Source organism: Rhinoderma darwinii, chromosome 3, assembly GCF_050947455.1.
Source record: "Rhinoderma darwinii isolate aRhiDar2 chromosome 3, aRhiDar2.hap1, whole genome shotgun sequence".
In the NCBI taxonomy this organism is placed as follows: Eukaryota; Metazoa; Chordata; class Amphibia; order Anura; family Rhinodermatidae; genus Rhinoderma; species Rhinoderma darwinii.
In genome coordinates, this window is record NC_134689.1 from 77,542,777 (window position 1) to 77,556,136 (window position 13,360).

General features: G+C 39.4%; 15 non-coding genes across 15 annotated transcripts; all 15 read right to left on the reverse strand.

The window, feature by feature from the left end:
* Positions 1-657: 657 nt before the first annotated feature.
* TRNAL-AAG (transfer RNA leucine (anticodon AAG)) lies at positions 658-740 on the reverse strand. The gene has a single exon. It is a non-coding gene; the product is annotated as a tRNA-Leu (tRNA).
* Positions 741-1,494: 754 nt separating this feature from the next.
* Positions 1,495-1,577, reverse strand: TRNAL-AAG (transfer RNA leucine (anticodon AAG)). Its single transcript has one exon. It is a non-coding gene; the product is annotated as a tRNA-Leu (tRNA).
* Positions 1,578-2,089: 512 nt separating this feature from the next.
* TRNAL-AAG (transfer RNA leucine (anticodon AAG)) lies at positions 2,090-2,172 on the reverse strand. Its single transcript has one exon. It is a non-coding gene; the product is annotated as a tRNA-Leu (tRNA).
* A 1,591-nt stretch (positions 2,173-3,763) lies between these two features.
* TRNAL-AAG (transfer RNA leucine (anticodon AAG)) lies at positions 3,764-3,846 on the reverse strand. Its single transcript has one exon. It is a non-coding gene; the product is annotated as a tRNA-Leu (tRNA).
* A 754-nt stretch (positions 3,847-4,600) lies between these two features.
* Positions 4,601-4,683, reverse strand: TRNAL-CAG (transfer RNA leucine (anticodon CAG)). Its single transcript has one exon. It is a non-coding gene; the product is annotated as a tRNA-Leu (tRNA).
* Positions 4,684-5,195: 512 nt separating this feature from the next.
* TRNAL-CAG (transfer RNA leucine (anticodon CAG)) lies at positions 5,196-5,278 on the reverse strand. Its single transcript has one exon. It is a non-coding gene; the product is annotated as a tRNA-Leu (tRNA).
* Positions 5,279-6,032: 754 nt separating this feature from the next.
* Positions 6,033-6,115, reverse strand: TRNAL-CAG (transfer RNA leucine (anticodon CAG)). The gene has a single exon. It is a non-coding gene; the product is annotated as a tRNA-Leu (tRNA).
* A 1,139-nt stretch (positions 6,116-7,254) lies between these two features.
* TRNAL-CAG (transfer RNA leucine (anticodon CAG)) lies at positions 7,255-7,337 on the reverse strand. The gene has a single exon. It is a non-coding gene; the product is annotated as a tRNA-Leu (tRNA).
* Positions 7,338-7,849: 512 nt separating this feature from the next.
* On the reverse strand, positions 7,850-7,932 carry TRNAL-AAG (transfer RNA leucine (anticodon AAG)). The gene has a single exon. It is a non-coding gene; the product is annotated as a tRNA-Leu (tRNA).
* A 799-nt stretch (positions 7,933-8,731) lies between these two features.
* Positions 8,732-8,814, reverse strand: TRNAL-CAG (transfer RNA leucine (anticodon CAG)). Its single transcript has one exon. It is a non-coding gene; the product is annotated as a tRNA-Leu (tRNA).
* A 557-nt stretch (positions 8,815-9,371) lies between these two features.
* TRNAL-CAG (transfer RNA leucine (anticodon CAG)) lies at positions 9,372-9,454 on the reverse strand. Its single transcript has one exon. It is a non-coding gene; the product is annotated as a tRNA-Leu (tRNA).
* A 1,593-nt stretch (positions 9,455-11,047) lies between these two features.
* On the reverse strand, positions 11,048-11,130 carry TRNAL-AAG (transfer RNA leucine (anticodon AAG)). The gene has a single exon. It is a non-coding gene; the product is annotated as a tRNA-Leu (tRNA).
* A 512-nt stretch (positions 11,131-11,642) lies between these two features.
* TRNAL-CAG (transfer RNA leucine (anticodon CAG)) lies at positions 11,643-11,725 on the reverse strand. Its single transcript has one exon. It is a non-coding gene; the product is annotated as a tRNA-Leu (tRNA).
* A 754-nt stretch (positions 11,726-12,479) lies between these two features.
* Positions 12,480-12,562, reverse strand: TRNAL-CAG (transfer RNA leucine (anticodon CAG)). The gene has a single exon. It is a non-coding gene; the product is annotated as a tRNA-Leu (tRNA).
* Positions 12,563-13,074: 512 nt separating this feature from the next.
* Positions 13,075-13,157, reverse strand: TRNAL-CAG (transfer RNA leucine (anticodon CAG)). Its single transcript has one exon. It is a non-coding gene; the product is annotated as a tRNA-Leu (tRNA).
* Between the last annotated feature and the right edge of the window lie 203 nt (positions 13,158-13,360).

The following is a 13,360-nucleotide window of genomic DNA, read 5'->3' on the forward strand; positions in this document are numbered from 1 at the left end:
TTGTCCATTTCCATCATGTAGTTATTGGTTTATGATTAACAGTGCTGTAACAAAGAGGTCCTGAAGAACCCTTGTTCTTGCTTTAACCTGAAAATACAGAAAAACTACCCTGGGAGGTACCCAGCAGTAGTTTAGTGGAGTTCCATTCTCTATAACATTCACTCAAGTAAGCAGAGGAATCTGTATTGTCTTACATAGTTACTTAAATATGAAATAGAAAATAGAAAGATTAGTACTGTTTCTTTTCCATTTCCATCATGTAGTTATTGGTTTATAATTAACAGTGCTGTAAAAAAGAGGTCCTGAAGAACCCTTGTTCTTGCTTTAACCTGAAAATACAGAAAAACTACCCTGGGAGGTACCCAGCAGTAGTTTAGTGGAGTTCCATTCTCTATAACATTCACTCAAGTAAGCAGAGGAATCGGTATTGTCTTACATAGTTTACTTAAATATGAGTATTCAAAAGTGGGATTTAAATCCACGCCTTCACGAGAGACTGCTCGGTCATCCTATCCTACACAAATAAGAAAACTTTCAAGATTGGATGCCAAGCCAGTCATCTGAAGAGTCTAACATTTTGGGGCGTGTTTTGGCATAGTGGGTTTTTTCACTAGCGCTGTCGGAATGACATTGCAGTGTGTTTAAGAAAAGTTGTATTGTCAGAAGTGGGATTTAAACCCACGCCTCCAGGGGAGACTGCGACCTTAACGCAGCGCCTTAGACCGCTCGGCCATCCTGACTTATAGAAAAGCCAAGCCTTTCAGATATGGAAGAAAAAACCGTCATGTTAAGGGTCCAGTTCTTGGGAATTTAAAATAGAAAGATTAGAACTGTTTCTTGTCCATTTCCATCATGTAGTTATTGGTTTATGATTAACAGTGCTGTAACAAAGAGGTACTGAAGAACCCTTGTTCTTGCTTTAACCTGAAAATACAGAAAAACTACCCTTGGAGGTACCCAGCAGTAGTTTAGTGGAGTTCCATTCTCTATAACATTCACTCAAGTAAGCAGAGGAATCTGTATTGTCTTACATAGTTACTTAAATATGAAATAGAAAATAGAAAGATTAGTACTGTTTCTTGTCCATTTCCATCATGTAGTTATTGGTTTATGATTAACAGTGCTGTAAAAAAGAGGTCCTGAAGAACCCTTGTTCTTGCTTTAACCTGAAAATACAGAAAAACTACCCTGGGAGGTACCCAGCAGTAGTTTAGTGGAGTTCCATTCTCTATAACATTCACTCAAGTAAGCAGAGGAATCGGTATTGTCTTACATAGTTTACTTAAATATGAGTATTCAAAAGTGGGATTTAAATCCACGCCTTCACGAGAGACTGCTCGGTCATCCTATCCTACACAAATAAGAAAACTTTCAAGATTGGATGCCAAGCCAGTCATCTGAAGAGTCTAACATTTTGGGGCGTGTTTTGTCATAGTGGGTTTTTTCACTAGCGCTGTCGGAATGACATTGCAGTGTGTTTAAGAAAAGTTGTATTGTCAGAAGTGGGATTTAAACCCACGCCTCCAGGGGAGACTGCGACCTTAACGCAGCGCCTTAGACCGCTCGGCCATCCTGACTTATAGAAAAGCCAAGCCTTTGAGAAATGGAAGAAAAAACCGTAATGTTAAGGGTCCAGTTTTTAGGAATTTAAAATAGAAAGATTAGTACTGTTTCTTGTCCATTTCCATCATGTAGTTATTGGTTTATGATTAACAGTGCTGTAAAAAAGAGGTCCTGAAGAACCCTTGTTCTTGCTTTAACCTGAAAATACAGAAAAACTACCCTGGGAGGTACCCAGCAGTAGTTTAGTGGAGTTCCATTCTCTATAACATTCACTCAAGTAAGCAGAGGAATCGGTATTGTCTTACATAGTTTACTTAAATATGAGTATTCAAAAGTGGGATTTAAATCCACGCCTTCACGAGAGACTGCTCGGTCATCCTATCCTACACAAATAAGAAAAATTTCAAGATTGGATGCCAAGCCAGTCATCTGAAGAGTCTAACATTTTGGGGCGTGTTTTGGCATAGTGGGTTTTTTCACTAGCGCTGTCGGAATGACATTGCAGTGTGTTTAAGAAAAGTTGTATTGTCAGAAGTGGGATTTGAACCCACGCCTCCAGGGGAGCCTGCGACCTTAACGCAGCGCCTTAGACCGCTCGGCCATCCTGACTTATAGAAAAGCCAAGCCTTTCAGATATGGAAGAAAAAACCGTCATGTTAAGGGTCCAGTTCTTGGGAATTTAAAATAGAAAGATTAGAACTGTTTCTTGTCTATTTCCATCATGTAGTTATTGGTTTATGATTAACAGTGCTGTAACAAAGAGGTACTGAAGAACCCTTGTTCTTGCTTTAACCTGAAAATACAGAAAAACTACCCTGGGAGGTACCCAGCAGTAGTTTAGTGGAGTTCCATTCTCTATAACATTCACTCAAGTAAGCAGAGGAATCTGTATTGTCTTACATAGTTACTTAAATATGAAATAGAAAATAGAAAGATTAGTACTGTTTCTTGTCCATTTCCATCATGTAGTTATTGGTTTATGATTAACAGTGCTGTAAAAAAGAGGTCCTGAAGAACCCTTGTTCTTGCTTTAACCTGAAAATACAGAAAAACTACCCTGGGAGGTACCCAGCAGTAGTTTAGTGGAGTTCCATTCTCTATAACATTCACTCAAGTAAGCAGAGGAATCGGTATTGTCTTACATAGTTTACTTAAATATGAGTATTCAAAAGTGGGATTTAAATCCACGCCTTCACGAGAGACTGCTCGGTCATCCTATCCTACACAAATAAGAAAACTTTCAAGATTGGATGCCAAGCCAGTCATCTGAAGAGTCTAACATTTTGGGGTGTGTTTTGGCATAGTGGGTTTTTTCACTAGCGCTGTCAGAATGACATTGCAGTGTGTTTAATAAAGGTTGTATTGTCAGAAGTGGGATTTGAACCCACGCCTCCAGGGGAGACTGTGACCTGAACGCAGCGCCTTAGACCGCTCGGCCATCCTGACTTATAGAAAAGCCAAGCCTTTCAGATATGGAAGAAAAAACCGTCATGTTAAGGGTCCAGTTTTTGGGAATTTAAAATAGAAAGATTAGAACTGTTTCTTGTCCATTTCCATCATGTAGTTATTGGTTTATGATTAACAGTGCTGTAACAAAGAGGTCCTGAAGAACCCTTGTTCTTGCTTTAACCTGAAAATACAGAAAAACTACCCTGGGAGGTACCCAGCAGTAGTTTAGTGGAGTTCCATTCTCTATAACATTCACTCAAGTAAGCAGAGGAATCTGTATTGTCTTACATAGTTACTTAAATATGAAATAGAAAATAGAAAGATTAGTACTGTTTCTTTTCCATTTCCATCATGTAGTTATTGGTTTATAATTAACAGTGCTGTAAAAAAGAGGTCCTGAAGAACCCTTGTTCTTGCTTTAACCTGAAAATACAGAAAAACTACCCTGGGAGGTACCCAGCAGTAGTTTAGTGGAGTTCCATTCTCTATAACATTCACTCAAGTAAGCAGAGGAATCGGTATTGTCTTACATAGTTTACTTAAATATGAGTATTCAAAAGTGGGATTTAAATCCACGCCTTCACGAGAGACTGCTCGGTCATCCTATCCTACACAAATAAGAAAACTTTCAAGATTGGATGCCAAGCCAGTCATCTGAAGAGTCTAACATTTTGGGGCGTGTTTTGGCATAGTGGGTTTTTTCACTAGCGCTGTCGGAATGACATTGCAGTGTGTTTAAGAAAAGTTGTATTGTCAGAAGTGGGATTTAAACCCACGCCTCCAGGGGAGACTGCGACCTTAACGCAGCGCCTTAGACCGCTCGGCCATCCTGACTTATAGAAAAGCCAAGACTTTCAGATATGGAAGAAAAAACCGTCATGTTAAGGGTCCAGTTCTTGGGAATTTAAAATAGAAAGATTAGAACTGTTTCTTGTCCATTTCCATCATGTAGTTATTGGTTTATGATTAACAGTGCTGTAACAAAGAGGTACTGAAGAACCCTTGTTCTTGCTTTAACCTGAAAATACAGAAAAACTACCCTGGGAGGTACCCAGCAGTAGTTTAGTGGAGTTCCATTCTCTATAACATTCACTCAAGTAAGCAGAGGAATCTGTATTGTCTTACATAGTTACTTAAATATGAAATAGAAAATAGAAAGATTAGTACTGTTTCTTGTCCATTTCCATCATGTAGTTATTGGTTTATGATTAACAGTGCTGTAAAAAAGAGGTCCTGAAGAACCCTTGTTCTTGCTTTAACCTGAAAATACAGAAAAACTACCCTGGGAGGTACCCAGCAGTAGTTTAGTGGAGTTCCATTCTCTATAACATTCACTCAAGTAAGCAGAGGAATCGGTATTGTCTTACATAGTTTACTTAAATATGAGTATTCAAAATTGGGATTTAAATCCACGCCTTCACGAGAGACTGCTCGGTCATCCTATCCTACACAAATAAGAAAACTTTCAAGATTGGATGCCAAGCCAGTCATCTGAAGAGTCTAACATTTTGGGGCGTGTTTTGTCATAGTGGGTTTTTTCACTAGCGCTGTCGGAATGACATTGCAGTGTGTTTAATAAAAGTTGTATTGTCAGAAGTGGGATTTGAACCCACGCCTCCAGGGGAGACTGCGACCTGAACGCAGCGCCTTAGACCGCTCGGCCATCCTGACTTATAGAAAAGCCAAGCCTTTCAGAAATGGAAGAAAAAACCGTAATGTTAAGGGTCCAGTTTTTAGGAATTTAAAATAGAAAGATTAGTACTGTTTCTTGTCCATTTCCATCATGTTGTTATTGGTTTATGATTAACAGTGCTGTAAAAAAGAGGTCCTGAAGAACCCTTGTTCTTGCTTTAACCTGAAAATACAGAAAAACTACCCTGGGAGGTACCCAGCAGTAGTTTAGTGGAGTTCCATTCTCTATAACATTCACTCAAGTAAGCAGAGGAAACGGTATTGTCTTACATAGTTTACTTAAATATGAGTATTCAAAAGTGGGATTTAAATCCACGCCTTCACGAGAGACTGCTCGGTCATCCTATCCTACACAAATAAGAAAACTTTCAAGATTGGATGCCAAGCCAGTTATCTGAAGAGTCTAACATTTTGGGGCGTGTTTTGGCATAGTGGGTTTTTTCACTAGCGCTGTCGGAATGACATTGCAGTGTGTTTAATAAAAATTGTATTGTCAGAAGTGGGATTTGAACCCACGCCTCCAGGGGAGACTGCGACCTGAACGCAGCGCCTTAGACCGCTCGGCCATCCTGACTTATAGAAAAGCCAAGCCTTTCAGAAATGGAAGAAAAAACCGTAATGTTAAGGGTCCAGTTTTTAGGAATTTAAAATAGAAAGATTAGTACTGTTTCTTGTCCATTTCCATCATGTAGTTATTGGTTTATGATTAACAGTGCTGTAAAAAAGAGGTCCTGAAGAACCCTTGTTCTTGCTTTAACCTGAAAATACAGAAAAACTACCCTGGGAGGTACCCAGCAGTAGTTTAGTGGAGTTCCATTCTCTATAACATTCACTCAAGTAAGCAGAGGAATCTGTATTGTCTTACATAGTTACTTAAATATGAAATAGAAAATAGAAAGATTAGTACTGTTTCTTGTCCATTTCCATCATGTAGTTATTGGTTTATGATTAACAGTGCTGTAAAAAAGAGGTCCTGAAGAACCCTTGTTCTTGCTTTAACCTGAAAATACAGAAAAACTACCCTGGGAGGTACCCAGCAGTAGTTTAGTGGAGTACCATTCTCTATAACATTCACTCAAGTAAGCAGAGGAATCGGTATTGTCTTACATAGTTTACTTAAATATGAGTATTCAAAATTGGGATTTAAATCCACGCCTTCACGAGAGACTGCTCGGTCATCCTATCCTACACAAATAAGAAAACTTTCAAGATTGGATGCCAAGCCAGTCATCTGAAGAGTCTAACATTTTGGGGCGTGTTTTGTCATAGTGGGTTTTTTCACTAGCGCTGTCGGAATGACATTGCAGTGTGTTTAATAAAAGTTGTATTGTCAGAAGTGGGATTTGAACCCACGCCTCCAGGGGAGACTGCGACCTGAACGCAGCGCCTTAGACCGCTCGGCCATCCTGACTTATAGAAAAGCCAAGCCTTTCAGAAATGGAAGAAAAAACCGTAATGTTAAGGGTCCAGTTTTTAGGAATTTAAAATAGAAAGATTAGTACTGTTTCTTGTCCATTTCCATCATGTTGTTATTGGTTTATGATTAACAGTGCTGTAAAAAAGAGGTCCTGAAGAACCCTTGTTCTTGCTTTAACCTGAAAATACAGAAAAACTACCCTGGGAGGTACCCAGCAGTAGTTTAGTGGAGTTCCATTCTCTATAACATTCACTCAAGTAAGCAGAGGAAACGGTATTGTCTTACATAGTTTACTTAAATATGAGTATTCAAAAGTGGGATTTAAATCCACGCCTTCACGAGAGACTGCTCGGTCATCCTATCCTACACAAATAAGAAAACTTTCAAGATTGGATGCCAAGCCAGTTATCTGAAGAGTCTAACATTTTGGGGCGTGTTTTGGCATAGTGGGTTTTTTCACTAGCGCTGTCGGAATGACATTGCAGTGTGTTTAATAAAAATTGTATTGTCAGAAGTGGGATTTGAACCCACGCCTCCAGGGGAGACTGCGACCTGAACGCAGCGCCTTAGACTGACTTATAGAAAAGCCAAGCCTTTCAGAAATGGAAGAAAAAACCGTAATGTTAAGGGTCCAGTTTTTAGGAATTTAAAATAGAAAGATTAGTACTGTTTCTTGTCCATTTCCATCATGTAGATATTGGTTTATGATTAACAGTGCTGTAAAAAAGAGGTCCTGAAGAACCCTTGTTCTTGCTTTAACCTGAAAATACAGAAAAACTACCCTGGGAGGTACCCAGCAGTAGTTTAGTGGAGTTCCATTCTCTATAACATTCACTCAAGTAAGCAGAGGAATCGGTATTGTCTTACATAGTTTACTTAAATATGAGTATTCAAAAGTGGGATTTAAATCCACGCCTTCACGAGAGACTGCTCGGTCATCCTATCCTACACAAATAAGAAAACTTTCAAGATTGGATGCCAAGCCAGTCATCTGAAGAGTCTAACATTTTGGGGCGTGTTTTGTCAAGCCAGTCATCTGAAGAGTCTAACATTTTGGGGCGTGTTTTGTCATAGTGGGTTTTTTCACTAGCGCTTTCGGAATGACATTGCAGTGTGTTTAATAAAAATTGTATTGTCAGAAGTGGGATTTGAACCCACGCCTCCAGGGGAGACTGCGACCTGAACGCAGCGCCTTAGACCGCTCGGCCATCCTGACTTATAGAAAAGCCAAGCCTTTCAGAAATGGAAGAAAAAACCGTAATGTTAAGGGTCCAGTTTTTAGGAATTTAAAATAGAAAGATTAGTACTGTTTCTTGTCCATTTCCATCATGTAGATATTGGTTTATGATTAACAGTGCTGTAAAAAAGAGGTCCTGAAGAACCCTTGTTCTTGCTTTAACCTGAAAATACAGAAAAACTACCCTGGGAGGTACCCAGCAGTAGTTTAGTGGAGTTCCATTCTCTATAACATTCACTCAAGTAAGCAGAGGAATCGGTATTGTCTTACATAGTTTACTTAAATATGAGTATTCAAAAGTGGGATTTAAATCCACGCCTTCACGAGAGACTGCTCGGTCATCCTATCCTACACAAATAAGAAAACTTTCAAGATTGGATGCCAAGCCAGTCATCTGAAGAGTCTAACATTTTGGGGCGTGTTTTGGCATAGTGGGTTTTTTCACTAGCGCTGTCGGAATGACATTGCAGTGTGTTTAAGAAAAGTTGTATTGTCAGAAGTGGGATTTGAACCCACGCCTCCAGGGGAGACTGCGACCTTAACGCAGCGCCTTAGACCGCTCGGCCATCCTGACTTATAGAAAAGCCAAGCCTTTCAGATATGGAAGAAAAAACCGTCATGTTAAGGGTCCAGTTTTTGGGAATTTAAAATAGAAAGATTAGAACTGTTTCTTGTCCATTTCCATCATGTAGTTATTGGTTTATGATTAACAGTGCTGTAACAAAGAGGTACTGAAGAACCCTTGTTCTTGCTTTAACCTGAAAATACAGAAAAACTACCCTGGGAGGTACCCAGCAGTAGTTTAGTGGAGTTCCATTCTCTATAACATTCACTCAAGTAAGCAGAGGAATCTGTATTGTCTTACATAGTTACTTAAATATGAAATAGAAAATAGAAAGATTAGTACTGTTTCTTGTCCATTTCCATCATGTAGATATTGGTTTATGATTAACAGTGCTGTAAAAAAGAGGTCCTGAAGAACCCTTGTTCTTGCTTTAACCTGAAAATACAGAAAAACTACCCTGGGAGGTACCCAGCAGTAGTTTAGTGGAGTTCCATTCTCTATAACATTCACTCAAGTAAGCAGAGGAATCGGTATTGTCTTACATAGTTTACTTAAATATGAGTATTCAAAAGTGGGATTTAAATCCACGCCTTCACGAGAGACTGCTCGGTCATCCTATCCTACACAAATAAGAAAACTTTCAAGATTGGATGCCAAGCCAGTCATCTGAAGAGTCTAACATTTTGGGGCGTGTTTTGTCAAGCCAGTCATCTGAAGAGTCTAACATTTTGGGGCGTGTTTTGTCATAGTGGGTTTTTTCACTAGCGCTTTCGGAATGACATTGCAGTGTGTTTAATAAAAATTGTATTGTCAGAAGTGGGATTTGAACCCACGCCTCCAGGGGAGACTGCGACCTGAACGCAGCGCCTTAGACCGCTCGGCCATCCTGACTTATAGAAAAGCCAAGCCTTTCAGAAATGGAAGAAAAAACCGTAATGTTAAGGGTCCAGTTTTTAGGAATTTAAAATAGAAAGATTAGTACTGTTTCTTGTCCATTTCCATCATGTAGATATTGGTTTATGATTAACAGTGCTGTAAAAAAGAGGTCCTGAAGAACCCTTGTTCTTGCTTTAACTTGAAAATACAGAAAAACCACCCTGGGATGTACCCAGCAGTAGTTTAGTGGAGTTCCATTCTCTATAACATTCACTCAAGTAAGCAGAGGAATCGGTATTGTCTTACATAGTTTACTTAAATATGAGTATTCAAAAGTGGGATTTAAATCCACGCCTTCACGAGAGACTGCTCGGTCATCCTATCCTACACAAATAAGAAAACTTTCAAGATTGGATGCCAAGCCAGTCATCTGAAGAGTCTAACATTTTGGGGCGTGTTTTGTCAAGCCAGTCATCTGAAGAGTCTAACATTTTGGGGCGTGTTTTGTCATAGTGGGTTTTTTCACTAGCGCTGTCGGAATGACATTGCAGTGTGTTTAATAAAAGTTGTATTGTCAGAAGTGGGATTTGAACCCACGCCTCCAGGGGAGACTGCGACCTGAACGCAGCGCCTTAGACCGCTCGGCCATCCTGACTTATAGAAAAGCCAAGCCTTTCAGAAATGGAAGAAAAAACCGTCATGTTAAGGGTCCAGTTTTTAGGAATTTAAAATAGAAAGATTAGTACTGTTTCTTGTCCATTTCCATCATGTAGTTATTGGTTTATGATTAACAGTGCTGTAAAAAAGAGGTCCTGAAGAACCCTTGTTCTTGCTTTAACCTGAAAATACAGAAAAACTACCCTGGGAGGTACCCAGCAGTAGTTTAGTGGAGTTCCATTCTCTATAACATTCACTCAAGTAAGCAGAGGAATCGGTATTGTCTTACATAGTTTACTTAAATATGAAATAGAAAATAGAAAGATTAGTACTGTTTCTTGTCCATTTCCATCATGTAGTTATTGGTTTATGATTAACAGTGCTGTAAAAAAGAGGTCCTGAAGAACCCTTGTTCTTGCTTTAACCTGAAAATACAGAAAAACTACCCTGGGAGGTACCCAGCAGTAGTTTAGTGGAGTTCCATTCTCTATAACATTCACTCAAGTAAGCAGAGGAATCGGTATTGTCTTACATAGTTTACTTAAATATGAGTATTCAAAAGTGGGATTTAAATCCACGCCTTCACGAGAGACTGCTCGGTCATCCTAACCTACACAAATAAGAAAACTTTCAAGATTGGATGCCAAGCCAGTCATCTGAAGAGTCTAACATTTTGGGGCGTGTTTTGGCATAGTGGGTTTTTTCACTAGCGCTGTCGGAATGACATTGCAGTGTGTTTAATAAAAGTTGTATTGTCAGAAGTGGGATTTCAAACCCACGCCTCCAGGGGAGACTGCGACCTTAACGCAGCGCCTTAGACCGCTCGGCCATCCTGACTTATAGAAAAGCCAAGCCTTTCAGATATGGAAGAAAAAACCGTCATGTTAAGGGTCCAGTTTTTGGGAATTTAAAATAGAAAGATTAGAACTGTTTCTTGTCCATTTCCATCATGTAGTTATTGGTTTATGATTAACAGTGCTGTAACAAAGAGGTCCTGAAGAACCCTTGTTCTTGCTTTAACCTGAAAATACAGAAAAACTACCCTGGGAGGTACCCAGCAGTAGTTTAGTGGAGTTCCATTCTCTATAACATTCACTCAAGTAAGCAGAGGAATCTGTATTGTCTTACATAGTTACTTAAATATGAAATAGAAAATAGAAAGATTAGTACTGTTTCTTTTCCATTTCCATCATGTAGTTATTGGTTTATAATTAACAGTGCTGTAAAAAAGAGGTCCTGAAGAACCCTTGTTCTTGCTTTAACCTGAAAATACAGAAAAACTACCCTGGGAGGTACCCAGCAGTAGTTTAGTGGAGTTCCATTCTCTATAACATTCACTCAAGTAAGCAGAGGAATCGGTATTGTCTTACATAGTTTACTTAAATATGAGTATTCAAAAGTGGGATTTAAATCCACGCCTTCACGAGAGACTGCTCGGTCATCCTATCCTACACAAATAAGAAAACTTTCAAGATTGGATGCCAAGCCAGTCATCTGAAGAGTCTAACATTTTGGGGCGTGTTTTGGCATAGTGGGTTTTTTCACTAGCGCTGTCGGAATAACATTGCAGTGTGTTTAAGAAAAGTTGTATTGTCAGAAGTGGGATTTGAACCCACGCCTCCAGGGGAGACTGCGACCTTAACGCAGCGCCTTAGACCGCTCGGCCATCCTGACTTATAGAAAAGCCAAGACTTTCAGATATGGAAGAAAAAACCGTAATGTTAAGGGTCCAGTTTTTAGGAATTTAAAATAGAAAGATTAGTACTGTTTCTTGTCCATTTCCATCATGTAGTTATTGGTTTATGATTAACAGTGCTGTAAAAAAGAGGTCCTGAAGAACCCTTGTTCTTGCTTTAACCTGAAAATACAGAAAAACTACCCTGGGAGGTACCCAGCAGTAGTTTAGTGGAGTTCCATTCTCTATAACATTCACTCAAGTAAGCAGAGGAATCGGTATTGTCTTACATAGTTTACTTAAATATGAGTATTCAAAAGTGGGATTTAAATCCACGCCTTCACGAGAGACTGCTCGGTCATCCTATCCTACACAAATAACAAAACTTTCAAGATTGGATGCCAAGCCAGTTATCTGAAGAGTCTAACATTTTGGGGCGTGTTTTGGCATAGTGGGTTTTTTCACTAGCGCTGTCGGAATGACATTGCAGTGTGTTTAATAAAAATTGTATTGTCAGAAGTGGGATTTGAACCCACGCCTCCAGGGGAGACTGCGACCTGAACGCAGCGCCTTAGACCGCTCGGCCATCCTGACTTATAGAAAAGCCAAGCCTTTCAGAAATGGAAGAAAAAACCGTAATGTTAAGGGTCCAGTTTTTAGGAATTTAAAATAGAAAGATTAGTACTGTTTCTTGTCCATTTCCATCATGTAGTTATTGGTTTATGATTAACAGTGCTGTAAAAAAGAGGTCCTGAAGAACCCTTGTTCTTGCTTTAACCTGAAAATGCAGAAAAACTACCCTGGGAGGTACCCAGCAGTAGTTTAGTGGAGTTCCATTCTCTATAACATTCACTCAAGTAAGCAGAGGAATCTGTATTGTCTTACATAGTTACTTAAATATGAAATAGAAAATAGAAAGATTAGTACTGTTTCTTGTCCATTTCCATCATGTAGTTATTGGTTTATGATTAACAGTGCTGTAAAAAAGAGGTCCTGAAGAACCCTTGTTCTTGCTTTAACCTGAAAATACAGAAAAACTACCCTGGGAGGTACCCAGCAGTAGTTTAGTGGAGTTCCATTCTCTATAACATTCACTCAAGTAAGCAGAGGAATCGGTATTGTCTTACATAGTTTACTTAAATATGAGTATTCAAAATTGGGATTTAAATCCACGCCTTCACGAGAGACTGCTCGGTCATCCTATCCTACACAAATAAGAAAACTTTCAAGATTGGATGCCAAGCCAGTCATCTGAAGAGTCTAACATTTTGGGGCGTGTTTTGTCATAGTGGGTTTTTTCACTAGCGCTGTCGGAATGACATTGCAGTGTGTTTAATAAAAGTTGTATTGTCAGAAGTGGGATTTGAACCCACGCCTCCAGGGGAGACTGCGACCTGAACGCAGCGCCTTAGACCGCTCGGCCATCCTGACTTATAGAAAAGCCAAGCCTTTCAGAAATGGAAGAAAAAACCGTAATGTTAAGGGTCCAGTTTTTAGGAATTTAAAATAGAAAGATTAGTACTGTTTCTTGTCCATTTCCATCATGTTGTTATTGGTTTATGATTAACAGTGCTGTAAAAAAGAGGTCCTGAAGAACCCTTGTTCTTGCTTTAACCTGAAAATACAGAAAAACTACCCTGGGAGGTACCCAGCAGTAGTTTAGTGGAGTTCCATTCTCTATAACATTCACTCAAGTAAGCAGAGGAAACGGTATTGTCTTACATAGTTTACTTAAATATGAGTATTCAAAAGTGGGATTTAAATCCACGCCTTCACGAGAGACTGCTCGGTCATCCTATCCTACACAAATAAGAAAACTTTCAAGATTGGATGCCAAGCCAGTCATCTGAAGAGTCTAACATTTTGGGGCGTGTTTTGTCATAGTGGGTTTTTTCACTAGCGCTTTCGGAATGACATTGCAGTGTGTTTAATAAAAATTGTATTGTCAGAAGTGGGATTTGAACCCACGCCTCCAGGGGAGACTGCGACCTGAACGCAGCGCCTTAGACCGCTCGGCCATCCTGACTTATAGAAAAGCCAAGCCTTTCAGAAATGGAAGAAAAAACCGTAATGTTAAGGGTCCAGTTTTTAGGAATTTAAAATAGAAAGATTAGTACTGTTTCTTGTCCATTTCCATCATGTAGATATTGGTTTATGATTAACAGTGCTGTAAAAAAGAGGTCCTGAAGAACCCTTGTTCTTGCTTTAACCTGAAAATACAGAAAAACT